Source organism: Myotis nattereri (genome assembly GCF_964212035.1).
Source record: "Myotis nattereri genome assembly, chromosome: 9".
Taxonomy (NCBI): domain Eukaryota; kingdom Metazoa; phylum Chordata; class Mammalia; order Chiroptera; family Vespertilionidae; genus Myotis; species Myotis nattereri.
Window position 1 is genome coordinate 8,370,904 of NC_138084.1, and position 19,051 is coordinate 8,389,954.

A 19,051-nucleotide genomic window follows, 5' to 3' on the forward strand; every position below is an offset into this window, starting at 1 on the left:
TGGGTGGCTCAGTTGGTTGAGCATTGTCCTGTGCACAAAAAGGTGGCGGGTTTAATTTCTGGTCAGGGCACATTCCTAGTGGTCAGGGCACATTCCTAGGTTGTGTGTTTGACCCCCAGTGGGACATATATGGGAGGCAACCAATCCATGTTTCTCTCTCCCCCTTTCTCTAAAATTAATACAAACATATCCATGGGTGAGGATTAAAGAAAAGTGAGTTTGTTAATTCTGTAGATTGTAGATGTGAAATATGTAATATATGTAATGCCATATAAACTGGGCTGATTTGCAATTTTATAATAGGTTTGAAGGACTATATTCTAGAATTGCTTATAACTTAGTTATTCATAGGTTAAAAGAATCACTTTTGTGATTTTTTTTTTTTTTTTTTTTTTACATTGAGTAAAAGCCTGGACTTTTAGATGTTATCAGTGTTTTTCCTTGAACAACATGGCTATGTCTTTAAGGTGCATATGGTCTCATGAATGTACTTTAATCGGATGTAATGATCTCATGGATTAGATGTCAGTCCTTACCTCACACACTTCAGAATGTAAGTGCCTGTTTGTTCTGAATCTTTAGCATTTTCCTGTGAATGGAATTCAGCACCTTGGATGTTATTCACAGAGTGCCTGCTGCCATGGGAGAGTGCCAGTTCAGTGGCCAGTGAATAATTTAGGCGTCAGCTGGTATGATGAGATTGTATTACTTAGGAGAGAGAATCTAATATGTGTTAAACTTTGACATTAAAATAACATGTTTCTTTTGAGAGAAAACACTGAATTAAAAAAAATTTTGAATATACTCCAAAACCAGTGTACTAGATGAAAAATGGTTTTATTTAATGTTTTTAAAGTTGTAATAGAGAATGTTCACTGTAAGAAAAATTTAATGATAGAGAAGTCTAGGAAGTAAAGCAGGAATAATTTCCTCTTTATATTGTGGTTGTGTTTTATAATTTTTTAATAATGTACTTTATATTTTATTTAAACAGTCCTCTCTGATGTACATTTCTTTGGTTTTCTGATAATGCCACAGGGAACCTTCTTGTATGCCCTTGGGCATTTAGGTACATTTTCACATTTCCAGGACAATTGTTAGGTCAAAGGATACATACATTTTGCTGATGGCTGCTGCTAAATTTCCTTCCAAAAATGTACTATTCCAGTTTATAATTTCACTAGTAGTGTGTGAAAAGGTCCTTTTCTTCCCACTGTTGTCTTTAAATAGGCAAAAAATAAAATAAAGTTTTAATTTTTTATCACTCTGCACTACATTTAAAATTTTTAAATTGAATTTATTGGGGTGACTTGCTAATAAATTATATAGGTTTTAAATATACAGTTCTGTAATCCATCATCTGTATATATTGTATTATGTGTTCACCACCCAAAGTCAAGTCTCCTTCCATCACTATTTATCCCTCTTTACCCTTTTCTACCTTCCCCCAACCCCTTGTCTTCTCTGTCATAGGTTATATTGGTAGGTGCTTTTCTTATGTGGAAAATGAGAATGTAAAAATGAACAGAGTTCATATAATAGTAACACTTATACTGCTTAGTACTAGTCACTGTGCTAGAAATATTTCATAATTACCCTTTACCCATGATAAGTAATGACATTATATTTATTTTACAAATAGGGAAGTTGAGATATGGTAAGCAACTTGCCCAGAGATACACAGCTAATAGATTGCAGAGTATGGTTTGAGCTCAGTTCTGCTTCCCCACTTTACCATGCTCCTCCTCCAGCGATTTCCCCTCATCTTTCTGAAGCTTTTCTCCTGAATGACACTGATGTCATGTTTGTTAATCACCAGATTTGATGGATTATTTTTTAAAGTCCCCATCTGGCTGGACCTCTCTCATTCAGCTTGTGTTAGTGCTTCCTTTTATTGAAACTTTCTTTGCTATGATGTTTTTCTCTGTTGTCTTAGTGTTTTACCTTTCACATTTAGATCTCTCATCCATCTGAAATTGATTTTTGCATGCGGTATGAGGTAGGGATTAAGGCACATTTTTTTTCTCTTATAGATATCCCTTAACTGAGCACCATATATTTATTATTTCACTCCACAGTTGTGACAGCTTCATCAAACGAGGTGACCTTATATGTGTGGGTCCATATTTGGACACTGTTATTCATTGTTTTGTCTATTTCTTTAATTGAATTTATTGGGATGACATTGGTTAATAAAATTATATAGGTTTCAGGTATATAATTTTTCAGTACATCTCTGTATATTGCATTGTTTGTTTACCACCCCAAGTCAAGTCTCCTTCCATCATCATTTAACCCCCCTTCATTTTGTCTATTCTTAACACCAGTATCACAGTGTCATTAGCATAATTGACAGTATAGGTCCTTCTACTTGATCTTCAAAGTACTGCTTCTGGTCCTTTGCACTTCTAGAAAAAAAGCTGACAACCTTTTTTGTTGTTGTTAATCCTCACCTAAGGATATTTTTTCATTGATTTTTAGGTAGAGTGGAAGAGAGAGGGAAAGACAGAGAGAAAAATCGATGTGAGAGAAACACATGGATTGTTGCCTCCTGCACGAGCCCTGATCAGGGCCTGGGCTGGGGAGGAGCCTACAACAAAGGTACATGCCCTTGACCGGAATTGAACCCGGGACCTTTTGGTCCAAAGGCCAATGCTCCACCCACTGAGCCGAACCAGCTAGGGTCCAACAACTTATTTTTTAAGTAGGTTGTCCTCTAGGTATACTTTGGGCATTATTATTTTTCAACATTTTAAAGATGTTATTCTACTGCATTCTAGCTTCCATTATATGTATAGAAAATTGACTTCTTGCCCTAGCCGGCTTGGCTCAGTGGATAGAGCGTCAGCCTGCGGACTGAAGGGTCCCAGGTTCGATTCCGGCCAAGGGCACATACCTGGGTTGCAGGCTCGATCCCCAGTACGGGGGCGTGCAGGAGGCAGCCGATCAATGATTCTCTCTCATCATTGATGTTTCTATCTCTCTCTCCTCCCTTCCTCTCTGAAATCAATAAAGAACTATATATTTTTTAAAAACAGAAAGTTGACTTCTTTGATGTTAACATGTCCTTTTTCTCTTCTCTGACTGCATTTAAGTTTTTTCTTTGTGTTCAGTTTAATCAGTGGACTTCGTGTCTAAGGGTGTGTGTGTGTGTGTGTGTGTGTGTGTGTGTGTGTGTGTGTGTGTGTCAAATTCGCTTGGCCTATTTTTAAATACCACCCTCCTCAATATTTTACTGTGAAACTTTTCAAAGTTACAACTAACTTTAAAGGATTGTACAGTGAACATGCACTTACTACCTGGATTCTACAATTAACATTTTGCTACTTTGGCTTTATCATAGATATCTCTCCATTTATCATTTCATCTTTATATAATGAAGTAATTCAGAGTAAATTTGTGGATATCAGTACACTGTGTTATGAAACACTTGAGCATGTCTTTCACAAAGTAGTTCAGTGTTTATTGTTCTTTTTTTGGAACTAAGTTTTATATACAGTGAAATGCAAGTTCAGTGAGTTTTGGCAAATGCCATACACCTTTGTATCCCAAAGTTCTATCAAGATACAACATTATCACCTGGCTCGGTTGGTTGAGTGTCATACCATGCAATAGGAAGTCGCTGGTTGGATTCCTGGTCAGAGCATATGCCAAGTTGCAGGCTCTATCCCCAGTAGGGGGTGTGCAGGAAGCAGCTGATGGATGTTTTTCTCAACAGTGGTTCTATCTCTTCCTCTCTTTGAAGTCAATAAAAACCATATATTTTTTTAAAAAGATGCAACATTACCATCACCCTAGAGCAGGGGTCCTCAAACTACGGCCCACGGGCCACATGCAAATACAAATATTGTATTTGTTCCCGTTCTGTTTTTTTACTTCAAAATAAGATATGTGCAGTGTGCATAGGAATTTGTTCATAGTTTTTTTTTTAAACTATAGTCTGGCCCTCCAACGGTCTGAGGGACAGTGAACTGGCCCCCTGTTTAAAAAGTTTGAGGACCCCTGCCCTAGAGAGTTCCCTCATGTCCCTTCCCATTCAGTGCTAGTCTGTCCCTCTCGTCCCTTCCATATGTAATTACTGATCTGAGTTTTTAACCACATTATTTTTTCCTATTCCAGAATTTCTTGTAAATGTAATGATACAGCGTGTACTATTCTGTTTAAGGTTTATTTCTTTCAACATAGTAGTTTTATGACAATATTTTGTTTCAGTAGATCATTTTTATTTTAGTTTTTATTGCTGAGTAATTTTTCTGGCACAGGAAGATTTTTAGGCTCACCTTATACTTTCCCTGCCTCAACCATAAAATCAGCCATTTCTCCAAGGAGCCTTAGTAGGGCAATGGTATCTAGAAATCAAGAATTTGTTGTTTTAAAGTGCAGATTCCATATATCCTAAGAAGCCCAAAGTACCAATCAGAAAGAATGTATGCACCCCTGTGTGCATAGCAGCACAATTTACAATAGCTAAGATCTGGAAACAGCCCAAGCGCCGATCAGTAAATGAGTGGATAAAAAAGCGGTGGTACATTTATACCATGCAATACTAAGCAGCAGTAAAAAAGAAGAATCTCTTACCATTTGAGACAGCATGGAGGGACCTGGAGAGTATCATGCTAAGTGATATAAGTCAGAGAAAGACAAGTATCACATGATCGCATTCATATATGGAATCTAAGTAACAAAATAAACTGATGAACAGAGTGGATCCAAAGACATGGAAGCGTGGAACAGAGTGGGGAATCTCAGAGAGAAGGCAGGGGAGGGTGGGTGGTTGGGTGGGAAGTAATCAACCAAAGACCTTATATGCATATATTCATAACCCATGAACACAGACAATAGGGTGGTGAAGGCTGGGGGGGGGGGGCGACAGGGGGGGCTAATGGGATAAAAGAGGACATATGTAATACTTTCACATTAATAAAATAAAATGTAGATTCCAGTTTTATAGTGAAATTTCTTAGCATTTCATCTACTTTCTTGAACATTGGACATTGCTGTGCAAAGAACTCTGGGTGATAGTACCTTCCTCCAGAGATCATTCTTTTTCATTCTGGAAGCCAGGTGGAGTATGTAGATCATGTTATTCCAAGTGAGGCTGGTCTATTTCAGTCTGCCCTTATTCCTAGGGTTGTAGGCCTTTGTGGTTTCAGTGGAAAAGCCTGGAGTATCTGCCAAGGCCCCTCTTCCTTGGCAGGTTCTGAATTCCAGTTTTGTTTTCCCAGCCCAGTGGGACAGTTGCAGGCTCTAGGCCATTACTTTTTGTTCAGCCTCTATGCCTCACTGTTTGCTGGTGACTACCTCGAGGAAATGTAAGGCTCACTTTAATAAGTTTTCTCTTTACTCTGGGATTTTGTTCCCTTAAGTCCTAGCTGTTGTCTGATCTCTGACTTCACACAGCTTTTTTTTTTTTTTTTAATCAACTTTATTTCTTAGAGCTGTTGAGGTTCACAGCAAAATTGAGCAAAAACCAGACTTCCATATATATCCCTTCTCCTTCCACACACATACAACCTTCCCCATTATTGACATCCCATACCACAGTGGTAAGTTAAGTTAGTTATAACTGATGAACCTGCGTTGACTTCATCATTATGACCTGTAGGCCATACACACAGCTCCGTGTGTGTGTGTGTGTGTGTGTGTGTGTGATTTAGCTTTTATAGTTCTTGCTGGGGATATTAGTGTGACACTAGCTACTAAGTAACCTTCCATTTTTCTTTTATTAGGCAGAATATAATCCAATATATTTGAAAGCTTCTAAATGAGATTCCTGGCAATTCTTTAGAATGGTTATTTGTTGGGATTAATGGTTCTGGTAGAAAATTATTCAGGGTTAGGTTGAGAGAATATGTATGTGTGGGTGTTTCATATGTTCATAATCTTTTAAATTCCAATTGTCTAGGTTCATAAGTTGCCTGTTTTGTAGGTTATCAGATATCTGAGAATTTCATTTTAAATGTATATTAAAATGCAATGCATTTTAGGAAGCATTGTGTCTAATTGCATGTTTTGTGTTCATTGAGCACATCTTTAAGGAGTGACTGGTTTGTAAAATACTCTGCCACGGGCTGTATGAAGTCTAAAACCAACTGGGAGGCAGCTCCTGATCTTAAGGACCGTACGTTCTTAATAGATAAGACACGTGCATAAATAGTAACAGGGCTGTAGAGGCACATTTTATTGCTTATATTAGTAAGACTTACAGGCTAAATCCAAGTTTTTGTTTTGGCACCATTTTGTTTATCGGCCCTGCAACTTTGGGGTAACCACTCAAGCACTCAATTTCAGATTCTTTTTGGTTGAAAGGGAGATTAGTTATGTGCCAGGCTCTTTTTACTTTTTTTAAAAAAATATATTTTTATTGATTTCAGAGAGGAAGGGAAGGGGAGAGAGAGATAGAAACATCAATGATGAGAGAGAATCATTGATCAGCTGCCTCCTGCACGCAACCTGAGCATGTGCCCTTGACTGGAATCGAACCCAGGACCCTTCAGTCCACAGGCAGACACTCTATCCACTGAGCCAAACTGGCCAGGGCTTTACTTTTTTACATTTTTTTTTTAAGTTGATTTCAGAGGAAGGGTCAGGGAGAGAGAAACATCAATGATGAGAGAGAATCATTGACCAGCTGCCTCCTACACCCCCCCGACTGGGGATCAAGCCCGCAACCCAGGCATGTACCCTTGACTGGAATCGAACCCTGAACCCTTCAGTTTGCAGGCCGACGCTCCACCCACTGAGCCAAATCGGGCAGGGCTTTACTTGTTTTTATTGCTACAATAATCTGGAACCACAAGTGTATTCCTCATTTGCAAATGAATGAATAACATGCCTTAAGGCCTAGAGTTTTATAACTAACTGCCAGAACTGGGTTTTGAATTCACTGTTCTGATAGTACAAAATCTTTCCTTATTTGATTGTACCAGCATATAACAATTTGTTCTGGGAAGTATTAATAGATATTCCTTGAAAAAGTTGATAGTAGTAATATGCTTTCTAATTTACACTTTTAAAAAATTAAGCATAAGCTAGGGCCATTCCTGTGGTATTCCTGCTGAAAATAGATAACTTGAACTTTGTTGTGAGGAAACACTGAATAGAGATTGAGGGACATTCCACAAAATAACTAACTAGTTAGTATTTTGAAAATATATCATGAAAACCACAGGAATCTTGAGGAGCTATTCCAGATAAAGGAAGCTAAAGAGTCGTGGGCCTGGGATTTATTTAATTTTAAAATTTTTGTTTGTTTTGAAGGACAGCAATATAGGACAATTGGAAAAATCTGAATAATAGTATTGTATTAATAGTAATTTCCCGCTTTTGACAAATACACTGTAGGTAAGCAAGAGACTCTCCTTGTTTTTAGGAAGTACAAACTGGATGAAGTATTTAGAGTAAGGGATACAGTGGCTGCAACTAACTCTCAAGTGATTCAGAAAATTATATTTGTGTGTGTTTATCAAAGTGATGAAAACAAATGTGGTAAAATGTTAACAGTTGGGGAATCTGAGGGTATATAAAAATTCTTTGTACTAATTTTGCATTTTCCTATAAGTCTAAAGGTACATCAATACTGTATAAAAAGTTACAAGGAAAAGTAAGCAGAAGAATACTGTGTGCCTAGCTGTTAAGAGATTATTTGCCATTAAGAAATGGTGTGCTCCAGAGCACCACCAGGTTGTATTAGAGATCGCTCAATGGATCAGGGCCTAATCTTCTACCTGCTTGTTAATGCACAGGTATGTGGTCATGTGATTACGTAACACATTTGCAGTAGTTCATAAAATAGAAATGATTTATCTCCATGGTGTGGAGGAGCTTGGTCTCTCACTCAGACTTTGTATATAAGCATCACTACTCACTCACTGAGAGACCTTGTGCTTCAGTTTCCTCATCTCTAAAATGAGATAATACAGTACCTGCCTCAGAGGATTTTGTTAGAATTTAATGAAATAATGAATGGAATATGACTTCTAATAAGGGCTTCATAAACATTTTTGTTATTTTAATAATTATAGGGTTACAAAAATGAATCATTTATTGCAATTAAATAATTTCTGTTTGATTTATTTGAATCACACCTTATAGATTATGAGCTTCTTTTGGCATCTACTGATAATACATTATAATTTTAAATATATTTCATAGTCAAATAAATTTAAGATATTCTGCCTGGCCCGTGTGGCTCAGTGGTTGAGTGTTGATCCATGAACCAAGAGTTCAGGGTTTGATTCCCGGTCAGGGAACATGCAGCGGTTGTGGGCTTGATCCCCAGTAGAGGGTGTGCAAGAGGCAGCCGATCAATGATTCTCTCCCATCATTGATGTTTCTATCTGTCTCTCCCTCTCCCCCTCTCTCTGAAATCAGTAAAAACATTTTAAAAAAATTTAAGAAAATCTGGGCTGTTTCCAACTTTCCTCCTAGTCACCTGTAGAACTGTGATAACAAAATATATCTTTGTTACCTCATAAAATAAAATACTTGAATGGGTGGTGAAGTACAGATGCAATACAAATGTAAGATATTAATAATGTAGTTATGTATATGATCTGTGATTTTTCTACATCTAATAGTATATAAGCCAACCTATAAAGAACACACATTCAGCCTCAGTTACTGACATGTTTTTCTTTTATTTTCTACAGATACTTTTCATATTCCCCTACCAATCCAGCTCTTGGTTTCTCTCTCTTGATAGGTGTTAACAGTTTTCTCTTTCCTATCATGAGAATTTTGAATGATCTTGTAACTGTTCTTGGCATATAAGACATGAAATAAATGGTGCTGTCTATAAATGAAATACATTTTTCCTAGCTGTTAATTAGTTAAATATGCAGATTATTGATGTATCAATCTTTTTGGGCATAGGACTCTAAGCTATACATCTGTATATTGGTAATGCATATTAAACCTTTGCTGTCTCCTATCCTCCACCACTCAGATTTAACATTTAATAGGTTTTGAAAATATTATTACTGCTGTTCTTTGTACTTGGTGTTTTGATCTGGATCATTGTCCTACATACTCAAAGATTAAGTGGCCTTGCAATGAGGATATTTTTAATTGTGATATTTTTAGCCTGTGACTCGAGCTACATTTGAATGAGTGCCTATTCTAAGAGCCTGTACTTTGATTACATTTCCACATGTTGTTGAGTAGTTGCGGTTAGTCATAAAGTACAATCTGTGTGAATACCCAGTGTTTTGTAGTGATATTATTGCCTAAAGCAACACATTAAAAACAACCATAACTTTAAAAAGAAAAAATTTCTTTTTTTTTTTTAAATATATTGTATTGATTTTTTTACAGAGAGGAAGGGAGAGAGATAGTCAGAAACATCGATGAGAGAGAAACATCGATCAGCTGCCTCCTGCACATCTCCCACTGGGGATGTGCCCGCAACCCAGGCACATGCCCCTAACCGGAATCGAACCTGGGACCCCCCAGTCTGCAGGCCGACACTCTATCCACTGAGCCAAACCGGTTTTGGCTAAAAAGAAAAAATTTCTAAAAATGGTTGATTGTTTCTTTTGAAATCTATTTGCCTTTTAATAAGAATGTTGAGGTTTTGTTGGTTTTTTAAAAAGCACCATTCTGCAGGATATTGAAAAGAGTACTGATTAAGCTGGATTAAACTCATTAGTGTATTTTAACAGTCATCCTTCTGTTAAAGTTCCAGTTGTCAAAATGTTCTTTAATACTATACATTTTAGTTGCATTATCATTTGGAGGGATTCTTGGAGGTACTCCGGTGTAAGTTCCTCTGTTCTCTCAGGAGGATCTCCTTCATGGTATCACCTACACACAATGATAGCACCTCTGAGGGAAACACCTCCAGTATTCCTTCCCTCCTGAGGCAGTGCATTCCCACGCCAGAAATTCTCACTAACCAATGTCACCCCAATAAATTCAATGAACATTTTTCTAGTGAGAAATTTTTTCTTATAACGAAAGGAAATAAAGAAGATTCACCAATCCCTGATCATTTAGTCTAATTTGATGGCTGATAATTTTTAAACATTAATTTTTTATTTTATAATAGGAGATGTTTGTTTTAGAAACAAATGGTGTGCAAATGCATACTTTTCCCTCCTCCTTGCCAGAGATAATTGCCAATAAAACTTGGGTATGTAACCTTTCCAAGATTTGCTATGCTTGTACAAACACATGTTTACCTGTACCTGCATTTTGCAACCACTTTAGGTCTTTGCTGTCTTCTGCTAAGTATAGGGTTATGATTTGTTAAAATTTATTGAGTGCATGATGTTGAATTGGTATTTATGAGTAATCACACCTGTGAGCTAGTAGACCGTACAACCACTGTTTAACTCATTTCCTAATTGTGTCTGCAAAAGGATGTCACACAGTCATCATTAGGAACACAGTAGCTGCCAAAATAAGAGCCTTATTTTAACTAAGAGGCATCCAGCAGATATCTGTGTATTTAATATGAAAGATTATTTATGGTTAAGATGAGTAAATGCTTAAAGACCAGGAATATGGCTTAGTAAAATGTCAACTAGAGTTCTTTTCACATAAGTGTTTTTATATTTCCTGATGAGTCTTAAAATCAAAGGTGATATATTTTTTTAAAATATATTTCATTGATTTTTTACAGAGAGGAAGGGAGAGAGATAGAGAGTTAGAAACATTGATCAGCTACCTCCTGCACATCTCCTACTGGGGATATGCCCGCAACCCAGGTACATGCCCTTGACCGGAATCGAACCTGGGACCTTTCAGTCCGCAGGCCGACGCTCTACCCACTGAGCCAAACCGGTTTCGGCAAAAGGTGATATTTTTAAAGAGAAAAAGAACACAATGAAGAAAAAAAAGAGAACACAATGGTAAGTATAGCATCTGAGTGGGAAAGCTTATAGTAGATAAAAACCTGAGTCTGATAGTTATAGTAACACTAGGAATTATTTTAAGATAGACTAGATAAAAGTATGGATTCTGAAGCTATAAAACCTGGCTTTGCATCCCAGCTGTACCTGGTACTTGCTTTGTGACCCTTACGCAAGTTACTTCTCCTTGGATCTGTTTCTTTATCTATTAAAAGGATTGATATGAATATCAAATGGGTTAATATTTATAAAGCATTTAGAGGATTACTTAGTTTATAGTGTTATGTAACTGCATGATGCTATTGCTGTTATATATTTTTAAGGGAATTATACAGAATGAAAAGTGGGTTTAAAAAATGGCAGCAAAATACTTTTTTCTTTTGATTGTCTTAGAAAGCTAAAGACCAGTTAATCAAAAAAGACACATACCACTCTGGCAGGTGTGGCTCAGAGGTAAAAGCATTGTCTTGTGTTAGATTCCTGTCAAGGGTACGTAAGTACCCATCTGGGTTGCAGGTTTGATCCCTGCAATGATTGGGGCAAGTGTGGGAGACAGCTAGTCAATGTGTGTCTCTGACATCGATGTTTCTCTCTCTCTCTCCTTCCTTCCTTACCTCTTTCTGAAAAGCAATGGACAAAAATATCCTCAGGTGAGGACAAAAAAGAAAAAGGGCACAGAGTGGTCTCTCATGTTACGGGATTATTAGGAAATAAGGTCATTTAGTATTTCCCTGTTCTGTGGAAAATAAATCTAGGGCATAACTTTGATTGAATTGCTAAAACTGACTTTGGTGTCCATTTCTAGGTTTTCTGTTGGTTTGGCTTTCTATGTTTCTTTTGGACACAGGATTTTCTAATTTGAGGTGGTATGATATAGAGACAATAGTATGGTGAAGGCGGGGACAGGCTAGATGGGGTCAATGGGGAAAAAAAGGAGACATAATATTTTCAACAATATTTTAAAAAATAAAAAACAGAACTTTTCTGCCCTGGCTGGTTTGGCTCGGTGGATAGAGCGTTCTGGTTTCGATTCCAGTCAAGGGCATGTGCCTTGGTTGCAGGCACATCCCCAGTAGGGGGTGTGCAGGAGGTAGCTGATCGATGCTTCTCTCTCATCGATGTTTCTAACTCTCTATCCCTCTCCCTTCCTCTCTGTAAAAAATCAATAAAATACTTGAAAAAAAAAATAGAACTTTTCTATTAAAAAAGAAAGGCTTTTGGAATCAGGCATTTGAAATCTCAATCACTACATCACTTTCTGGGTACTTTGGGCAGTATGTCAATTATTTGTTGCTGTGACAACTCCAAAACTTAGTTGCTTCAAAAGCAATGGTTTATTATTTTTTATGATTCTGTAGGTTGGCTAAGGGGTTTTTCTGTTTTATATGGAACATTTTATTTCATAGCATTTTTAATCTTGGAGCAGAAGAACAATGCAGAAATCTGTTTTTAGAACACCTTCTTTAAATGACATAATGCATTAACAGTTATTTCCATGGTGCCTACTACTAAAGTTCAGTAAATTGTATTTATTATGTAGTCAAAACACTGTCCCAGATACAAAGTGGCTAACATGTAAATGTCTCTTGGTTGATAACGTGCTTGGTTCATGTACTTGATTTAACAAAGATATTCTTAGCATTCCTGAATGACTGCTAATAGCTGCCATTGGTTGATAAATCCACTGGATATGATCAGTTTGAGATATCTGCTAGATATTCAGAAGAGATGTTGAATAGGCAGTTGGATACATAAGTCTGGAATTAAGGAGAGAGGTCTGGATTGGAGATACACATTTGGGAGTCTTATGAATAGTGGTGGGTATGTATTTAAAATTGTGATTGGATAATATTGCCTTAGGAAAGTGAATGTACATAGAGATGATAGATATCCAAAGACTGAGCCTGGAGGCACTCCAGAATTTATAAAGGTTGTGGAAATGAGATGGAAGTAGAAAGGAATTTGAGAGGGGAGTGCTAGAGAGGTAAAGAGGAGAACTAAATGGTGTTCCAGAAGCCAAATGCAGACAGTGTTTAGTGCAGGGAGAACATAATCAGCTTTGTCGATGCTGCAAGTAAGTAAATTAAGGATGTGGTGATGCAGTGGCTGATGGTGACCTTGACAAGAGCTATTTTGGTAGAATGATGGGATGGTGATTTGAGTGAGTTCAAGTTAGAGGCAGAATTGGAGGCATCTTTTCTAAGCAGTGCTTTCAAGAAGGACTGGTGTAAAAGGAACAGAGAAAAGGGTTATGGCTGAAGGAGAGTGTATAAACGAGATTTTTTTCCAAGATGGCAGATGTGGGATGGTTTTGTATGTGGAGAGATATTGATGAGAGAGAGTGGGAAATTGGTGGTATACTTCAATAAGTGAACATGGATGCCTTAGATAGAAGCACTGACAGATGCAAGTGGGCTAGTACATGTGGGGAGAATGTAGAAGTTTCTTTCAAATTCCATCTTTTTTTGTTCCCAGTAAAGTAGGATGCAGTGAAAACAATCAGGAATGAGGATGGGGGAGGAGGTGGTAGTTTGAGAAGAGAGGTGTGAATTAGGAAAGTGGGAGCATGACTAACTTAGGGGAATGTATATATTGTTTTATATTTTACACACATTCTCTTACTTAGTCCTTTATTTTTTTATAATATATTTTTATTGATTTCATAGAGGAAGGAAGAGGGAGAGAGATAAAAACATCAATGATGAGAGAGAATCATTGATAGGCTGCCTCCTGCATGCCCCACACTAGGGATTGAGCCCACAACCCAGGCATGTGTCCTTGCCTGGAATCGAACCTGGGACCCTTCAGTCTGCAGGCCAACACTCTATCCACTGAGTCACACCAGCTAGGGCTACTTAGTTCTTTAGATAATCTTTGGAGTATATAAGGTTGGTAAAATCCCATTTAAAAAATGAAGATACTAAGGCTCAGATAAATTACTTGCTGTTAGAGGGAGAGCGAGGTATCTACTCTTGAGTGTTTCAAATCTAGTTCTATTTAGATGGTTTTCAGTATTTGAAATCAGTGCTTCCTTATCAGACTCCAAAATTTGTCTTCCCAGAGCCTTTCTGCCAATTCCCAATATTTCAGTACCAGTTTAATAAAACGTTCTTATGAAATTTACCCAAAGGGTATTGCACCCATGGTCCATGCTCTTTTATATTGGACTAGAGGCCCAATGCATGAAATTCGTACACTTGGGGGGTCCCTCAGCCCAGCCTGTGCCCTCTTGCAGTCTGGGAGCCCTAGGGGGATGTCCGACTGACAGCTTAGTGCTGCCATGGAGGCAGGAGAGGCTCCCGCCACCACCGCTGTGCTCACCAGCTGTGAGCCTGGCTTCTGGCTGAGTGGTGTCCCCCTCCCCCGTGGGGGCACACTGACCACCAGGGGGCAACTCCCTTTAGGAGGCATTGAGTGTCTGTCCCCTGCTGGTCAGTGCGCATCATAGCGATGGGTCGTTTCACAGTTCGGTTGATTTGCGTTATTATATAGGATTGCCATTATATGGACAGGGGGTTCTTATTATTTTAGTGCTCTAGAAGTTTGATAAAGGGGTATACCTGTACAAGATTAACTCATAAAGCCTGATTCATTGAACAAAGTAGAAAAATCAATAATTCTTTTAACACTAGTACCTTCTTTTCCCTTTTGAATATACTGTATATTCCATCAAAGGCATTTCTGTACTGGCTAGTTCTGTCCTAGGCAATATGTACTGTGTTTGGTGTATAGACTGTGCTCTGACCATCTTTAGCACTGGAGTGTATTCTTGCTCAGTAGGCTGGTGAACTGACATGGCTTCTCTTGCTTAAGTTCTCATTTTTCATAATAGCCCAGAAGTGGAAACAATTGGAATGTCCATCACCTGATGAATGGATAAATAATTATGGTATATCCATACAATGGAATACTATTCAGCAGTAAAAAATGAAGTACTTCCCTAACTGGTTTGGCTCAGTGGATAGAGGGTCGGCCTGCGGACTGAAGGTTCCCAGGTTCGATTCCCGTCAAGGGCCTGTACCTTGGTTGCGGGCACATCTCCAGTGGGAGGTGTGCAGGAGGCAGCTGATTGGTGTTTCTCTCTCATCGATGTTTCTAACTCTCTATCCCTCTCCTCTCCTCTCTGTAAAAAATCAATAAAATATATTTTAAAAAATAAAGACACTCCCATCTTTAACATTGTCATTCTTAATTTAAAAAAAAAAAAAATGAAGTACTGATACATGCTACAACGTGGTTGAACATTGAAAACATTATGCCAAGAGAAAGAAACAAGTCACAGAAGACCTCATGTTGTTTTATTTCCTTTGTATGAAATGTCCAGAATAGGCAAATCTAAAGAGACAGAAGGTAGATTTGTGATGACCTGGGAATGGAGAAATTTGGGACAAATGAGGAGTGACTGCTAAGGGATATAGGGTTTCTTTGGGGTGATAAAAATGAGAAACATCTTTTCCTACCAAGGCTGGGTGACGGTGGTTGCACAATTCTGTGAACATACTAAAAACCATTAAATTTTACCACTTAAATGGGTGAATTATATGGTATGTCAATTATAATTTAATAAAACTGTTACTTAAAAAAATGCATTCTGCATCTTTTTTTTTTTTTTTAATTTTTTTATTGCTTAAAGTATTACAAAGGGTATTACATATGTGTCCATTTTATCCCCCCGCCCTAGACAGTCCCCCAGCCTCCCCTATCCCCCAGTGTCTTATGTCCATTGGTTATGCTTATACGCATGCATACAAGTCCTTTAGTTGATCTCATTCTGCATCTTTATCTCAGAGAAGACCATCCTTATTTTAGTACTTTTATCTTTATTGAGTTTACTATTTTCAGGTTTCTGTTGCTTTTCTCTGGTATCTTATTGTCAAAATTAGAGAAGTATGTAGATATATGTTTGTATCGGAGCATCATCAAGAGAAGCCTAGATAGCTGCACCTTGCAGTCTTATTGAGGGACGTTACCTGAGAGAATCATCAGCTTTGTCATTTCAGAAATTGTTTGATCAGTGTGCTAGACCTGACTGGACCTGTGTTGTTCTGTCACTAGAGCAGCCTTGGGCAAACTACGGCCCGCAGGCCGGATCCGGCCCATTTGAAATGAATAAAACTAAAAAAAAAAAAAAAAAAAAAAAAAGACCATGCCCTTTTATGAAAATGATGTTTACTTGAATTTATATTAGTTCACACAAACACTCCATCCATGCTTTTGTTCCGGCCCTCCGGTCCAGTTTAAGAACCCATTGTGGCCCTCGAGTCAAAAAGTTTGCCCACCCCTGCTCCAGAGTCATAAGAAGCTAAAGACTAGCAGTACCATACTGATGCTCTTGTTGGCCTAACTGATATAGTCTCTGTCTGTGGAAAACTAAGTTAGTAGCCATTTTATGATAGCCATGAAATCATCACATGAATTCATAGTTTAATGGCATTTTCCGTGGTAACTTAAAGCACCTCTCTCTATTATAAGAACACCAGACGCTCGATGCAAGAAATTCGTGCAAGTGGCTCAGCCCTCTCAGCCACCGCAGCTTGCCTTGGCCCTCACAGCCCTGGCTTTGTCCAGAAGGTCATCCAGAAGGACATTCGGAAGGTCGTTCGGCTGTCCGGTCTAACAAGGCTGGGTTTCTTCTGTCAGTAGTTGAATTTTCAGTTTAAAAAGTAAATAAAAGTTACATAAATAAAATATTCCATTAATCGTCATCTTTTCTGAGTGACAGTGCTTCACTATGTTTTTATTTGAGGCATCTACTGCCAACATTCCCTTCTGGGGTCTAGCGAAAGTCCTGCAAACCATCTAGAGTTTAGTTTACCACTTAAAAAAAGTTTTCTTTTCAGCTTACCCATTTTATATTTTATGTCAGTGTTTCAAGGTTTAGAAAAAGTAGAAAGGATTTGGTCTTAATGAATAATGATAAATTTCATTGAAAGCACATGGCAAAAAAACAAACAAACAGCAGCATTTAAGGTAGAGATTGCCTTTTTTAGCATATGGCCTAATTTTTTGAGCTTGTTTGTGGTTTTGACACTTGCCTGCTAATTGTGATAGAGTGGTAAACAGGTTTATTTATAGTCTCCATTCACTAGACATGTTCAGTGTGTGCCTTGCCTGTTCTGCAAAAGTTCAAATGATGTTTATTCCCTCTGTATCCTTAGCACTGCCACATTGTTGGTGCTCAGAAGGGAGTTAAGGTAGATTGCAAAGGAAGTGGAAGAACTCCCTTTAGGAGAACAGAAAATTTATTTTAAGAATGTTGCACATATCAATCCCTGCTATGATCATTTTTATAGAAAAGTATATTTAGCTCAGGGGAAGAATTTGAGAAACAAGAAGTAACTAAAATTGTAAGCTTGTTTCATTGCTGAGGGATATATTATTCTTTCATGCATAGTTCAATTCTTAGAGTTTATTTTATTGTAAGACTAGCTGGTAGAACTCTGACATTGCTGACAGTTTCATCTAGATTATAAGTGCTTTAAGGTATTGCTTCCCAGTCTTTTACATGTAATGATACACATAGAAAATGATAATATTTTATGGCACACAAAATAGTGGTGATAATCTAGTAGACACCATGTTAACCAAGTAATCAAAGTGAACATTATCAGTAAAGGAACAATCAAAATTATATGCCATTTGATAGCATATAATGAGAAAACATTAATTCCGTAATATTCCTCTTAAAGATTTATAACCCAGATATAATTATGAGTAAACATCAGACAGATCCACATTAAGGGGGACATTTTTTAATAACTCGTCTGTAATGTCTTAGCCAAGGTCAAGTAAGGAACTATTTCACATTGAAAAAGACTAAAAGAGCCTGACTGGTATGGCTCAGTGGTTGAGCATCCACCTATGAACCAGGAGGTCACGGTTCGGTTCCTGGTCAGGGCACATGCCCGGGTTGCAGGCTCATCCCCAGTAAAGGGCATGCAGGAGGCAGCCAATCAATAATTCTCTCTCACCATCATTGGTGTTTTATCTCTCCCTCCCTCTCTCTTCCTCTCTGAAATGAGTAAAAATATATTTAAATATATATATTTATATATTTAAATTTAAAAAAGAAAAAGACAAAGAGATAAGACAACCTAATGCAATGCATGATTCTGACTTGGACATTATTAATATAATTGGCCAAATTTTGGGTCTGAGGCTTAGATGTAGAGATGTATCTGTTCATTTCCTGATTTTGATGATGGTATTGTAGTTATTTAAGAGAATATTCCTGTTTGTAGGAAATACAAAGTATATAGTTATTTTATTTGGCAAATTGTTCTCAAGTGGTTCAGGAAAAAATTTTCATTATACTATTCTTACAACATCTCTGTAAATTTGAGATTGTTTTTAAAGTAGAAAATACGAACATGCAAATCTAGTAAACTATGAATGTATGACTTTGGAGTTACATAGCTTTATGTGGAGACTGTCATAGGTTGTTAATCTTCTCATGGGAAAGCTATGTGAAATAGCAACGTAATTTATGTGGGAATGATATCTTTCATGGAATACATTTTCTAAATAATCAAAGCTCGTTAAGTGCTAAAATGCTTTTTAACTGTTTTGATATAGCCTACTTTTTTGCCTTTTAAAGCAGAATACATGGAACTTGGTCTTGTCTCTTTTGGATGACTAATGTCTCTAATTATGTGAATATTTATTATCCTGTTCTGAAATATTATCTAAGTCTAGATTCACTTGTAGCCTTTGGGGTTTTATTTTGTTTTGGTCTTATCTCTCAACGTCTGGTTTTCAGTTCTGTTGATGTCATAGTGCATGTATTTAATAGTTTGCCAGTTTTCTTTCTAGTGTTTTATATCTAATCTGCTGTAGTCTCAAAACCAAGCGTATGCTTTTTGCTTTTTCATGTTATGTTAATAAAAGCATGAAGTGTAAGTGTAGATATTTTATCATAGCAATATTGTACATAGTGCACCTTCTAAAGCTTAATTCAGGATTATGACTAGGTTTCAAAGAGTTCTGAAAAGTGAAGAGTTACTATAAATAGAAGGTATTTTTTCTGTCATTTATTAACTTTCCTTAGAATGTCAGATGAAATCAGATACTTTTAAAGCAGCGGTTCTCAACCTGTGGGTCGTGACCCTTTGGCGGTCGAACGACTCTTTCACAGGGGTCGCCCAAGACCATCCTGCATATCAGATATTTACATTACGATACATAACAGTAGCAACATT

General features: G+C 37.4%; 1 protein-coding gene across 1 annotated transcript in view; it reads left to right on the plus strand.

Moving 5' to 3' along the window:
- Window positions 1–19,051, plus strand: part of HIPK3 (homeodomain interacting protein kinase 3) — a 65,322-nt gene that overhangs the window by 29,702 nt on the left and 16,569 nt on the right. The gene's annotated exons all lie outside the window — the stretch shown is intronic.